Source organism: Ailuropoda melanoleuca, chromosome 1, assembly GCF_002007445.2.
Source record: "Ailuropoda melanoleuca isolate Jingjing chromosome 1, ASM200744v2, whole genome shotgun sequence".
Lineage (NCBI taxonomy): Eukaryota > Metazoa > Chordata > Mammalia > Carnivora > Ursidae > Ailuropoda > Ailuropoda melanoleuca.
This window is the reverse complement of record NC_048218.1, coordinates 194664091-194667816: the sequence shown is the minus strand read 5'-3', so window position 1 is coordinate 194667816 and position 3726 is coordinate 194664091. Positions and strand designations below refer to the sequence as shown.

At 38.5% G+C, this 3726-nt stretch overlaps 1 pseudogene; it reads left to right on the top strand.

Moving 5' to 3' along the window:
• The first annotated feature begins 564 nt into the window (after positions 1-564).
• The window catches only part of LOC100480121, a 9904-nt pseudogene continuing 6742 nt past the window's right edge, over positions 565-3726 (top strand).

Here is a 3726-nt window from a genome sequence, read left to right as displayed (position 1 = left end):
GGCAGCTCAGTTTGTGGAGCCGTATCACTGCTGGCTCAAATCAAGCTTTCGGTCAAATAAGACCCCCAGGGCCTTTTTACATCAACCGCTGCCAAGTTACATGTTCTCCATCCTGTATTCCTATAATTCATTTTGGGACCTAAACCCAAGACTTTGCATTTATCCTTATTACATTTCATGTTGTTAGTTTTGGCCAAGCATTGCAGCATGTCAAGATAATTTTGAATCTTGATTCTGTCAACTATCTTATATCTTATTTCTATCCCCTCCAGAGTTGTGTCACTAGCACATTTGATCAGCATACCTACTACATCCTCATGCAAGACACTGATAAAAATGTGCACCGAAACAAGTATAAGTGAATAGACCAATGTTCAATTGCAGAGCGCTCTGCTTACTTGAATGCAACCACTAATCATTTGGGGTCTGACTGCTAAGCAGCTTTGAATTCATCAAGGAGTACCCCTATTTCACTATTTTATTCAAAATGCCTTGTCAAATGCCTTGCTGATATTGAGATACACTGGGTCAATAATATTGTTGAATATCATTTGAAATTTTAAAATGTCCTGGAATGCTGGTATCTCCTCTAAATTTGATGAGAATATCGATATCTACATCCAGGTTACCAATAAAGAATCTAGGAGGTATAGTTTAAAAGATCACTTAAAAGTTATGCCATTTGGTTACCATTCTTGTAGTCCCATTTTAGGCTTTAATTTGAAGGGTGTACTTCTTAGGGTATGATATCTGCTGCTAAAAAACAAAAAACAAAAACAAAAACAAAAAAAACCAAAAAACCTCCCAAATCCCAGTTGGCTTAAGGCAACAGAAGTTTATTTCTCACATGAAGTCACATGAAGCTCCTGATTGACAGGCTGCCTACCTTGTGTCATTCTGGAAATCCAGCTTCTTCTCTCTGTGGCTTCACCCTTTTCTTGGTCTTTGGAATTTTCTGCATTTAGCTGCTAAAGAAAAAAAAAGACAGATGGTTACGTGTAGAGTATCTCTGTGGTCCAGGCCTGGAGTACTGTATGTCACCTCTACATGTTTCACTGGTTAGGATTCAGTCACATGACCACCTCCACCTCCGTGTAAGGCTGGGAAGTACAGTCTAATTACATGCCCAGCAAAAAGAGGAAATGAGTGTGAGGAACAGTAAACCTCACTCTAAAAGAGATAGCAAAGATAATTTAGGTGGAACACATATTCTATTCCAGGTCAAGTTTGGGGCTAACCCTGCCAGAAGGGAGTTTTGACGGATCAGGACTTGTAAGAGTTGGGTTCTAATTCCAAGTCCATCGTTTATTGGGTAACAGGCTTGCATAAGTCACAAAACTGTAAGATTTCTAGGTCCATGAAGTACTATCTTAGCACACTTCATCCAGCCCTAGCCCAGTGTCCGGTACATAAGTGGTACAATAAACAGTTGTTCAATCATTGAGTGAATATATGAATAATATTTCTGGACTTGTTTACTTATTTCCAAATTTTCTCTACCTACCATACAGGTTGTTGTAAAGATCAAATGGACCATGGCTACAAAAATGGTTTGAAAACTAAAAGTCATTGTAAAAAATAGAGAGTATAAATTTTACTCATATTTATGTAAATTTGTGCCCTTTGTGTCACATTCTATGTTTGACCTCCTGTGCACAGTTTTCTCTTATCACACATAGTAGAAAATAGACAATCTCCAAAACCAATCAAGGTAAAGCTGTGCCCCAGTTGTTTCTTCTATAGCTTGAAGTCCAATCACCAATGTATCTAGTTAAATTTAAGAAGCAGGTGTGAGTGCCTGTCAAGGTCAGGGCGTGTGCTAAGATTTGGGGTGATATAAGGACTAATTCAATCCACACTAAAATAGATAAAAATACTTGTCCTATAGTTGAGGACCCAACTGACAGTCTTCTATACCAGGTAGTATTGATCTAATTTTTTAAAAAGAATGTTGAATTGTTCAACAGAGAAAAATCATAAACATCACTAAAACCAATAGAAAATATATTTAACTGGAGGCCAGATTATAGATGACATTAAATGCAAGGACAGGGAATTTAGACTTTATTCCACAGGCAACGTGGGGGCCATGAACAGTTGTTAAGCCAGAAAAATCACATGGTCAAAGTAGTATTTTAGAAAGATGCATCTGAGAGATGGTATCTTAGACAACTCAGAGGAAAATGCATGAGAGGGCTAATGCAGGAGTCTTAGCATAAGTCATAAGGATCTTGATCTAAGAGTAAGGGGGGAAAACATAAAGCATAGATGAAAGGACTTCTAATTCTGATAATATGGCAGGCTAACATAACTTGAACTCTCCATTCAAGTATGCTTACAATGGCAGGATAAAATACAACAAAAAAATGTTAAGATTTTATTTATTTATTTATTTATTTGAGAGAGTGCATGAGCACAAGTGGGGTGAGGGGCAGAGGGGGAGGGAGAGGGAGAGGGAAAGATTCTCAAGCAGACTGCACTGAGCATGGAGCCCCATGTGGAGCTTGATCTCATGACCCTGATATCATGACCTGAGCCAAAACCAAGAGTCGGACGCTTAACTGACTGAGCCACCCAGGTGCCCCAACAAAAAAATATTTTAAAAGCAAAATTAAGATCAAAGGAAAGAAGGGGAAATCACAGGAGAAAGCATGAAACCAAATAAGTCAGCAGGTAAAGTGATGCTCCATTTGCCCTCAGATTTAAAGTGAGTCACAGACCTTCATAACCCTTATAACTCGGAATCTAATGACCACAGGAGATAAGGCCTTGAGCCTGCACAAAATAGGAGTAGAGATGAGACTACTACATGAAGCCAAGACCCTTGTAGGCCTGAACCCAGCCGGGAGAATACTGACCCCTCCCAGCCCCCCCAAAGAAATTCCCCAACCAGCACAGCAAGATGACGCAGAAACTCATTTGTCTCTTTTTGTGGAAAAAAGCCTTTCCTGAGAATGTGAAACCCTGGACCTGTTCTACACATGAATTTGGTTTTTAAAATTTCCCTACTAGAATGGCCCAGAAACTTTCAAGCTAAGAAATTAATATAAAAACTGGTCCCTGGCTAGTAATATTTTGGGAGTGCCTGGCAGAAGCAGTTACAAAAACACTCTAGAGAGTCAATCCACAATGCAGAATACAGTTAGTTTCACAAAAATAAGCAAGCCCCACACGAGATGAGCTCAAAATAAAAGAAATGGCAAAACACTGAAGGGACAAATCCATCATGGGCAAGAGTCAATAGGAATTCCCCACCACCACCTCCCACCTCCCAAAGAATGGAGCTACTACAAAAACAATCTGAAAGAGAATATAAAATAAGCATGTTTAGAACAAAAACATTACAAAAAGGAAAAAATCCACAAGAAAAACATAAGGCGCCATGACAAAAAAAATTTTTTTTTAAGAACCAAATAGAAATTCTAGAAATAAAATACATAGTTATTGAAATTAAAAACTCAGTGGGCACACCAAACAGTAGATTAGACATGTCTGAAGGAAAATTCATGAAAAAGGAGCCCAAACTAAAGCATCATACCAGAATGGATCCCAGAGAAATAACAAGACGGAAAACTTGGAAGGGAGGTGAAGATAGAAAATGTAGCATGAGAAGGTTCAATTAGGTCTAAAAGGATTTCTAGAAATGAAGGAGAGAGAATGGAGCTGAGGCAATATGGGAAAAGGTAATGGTGAGAATTTTCTAATTGATGAAAAACATAAATCCTC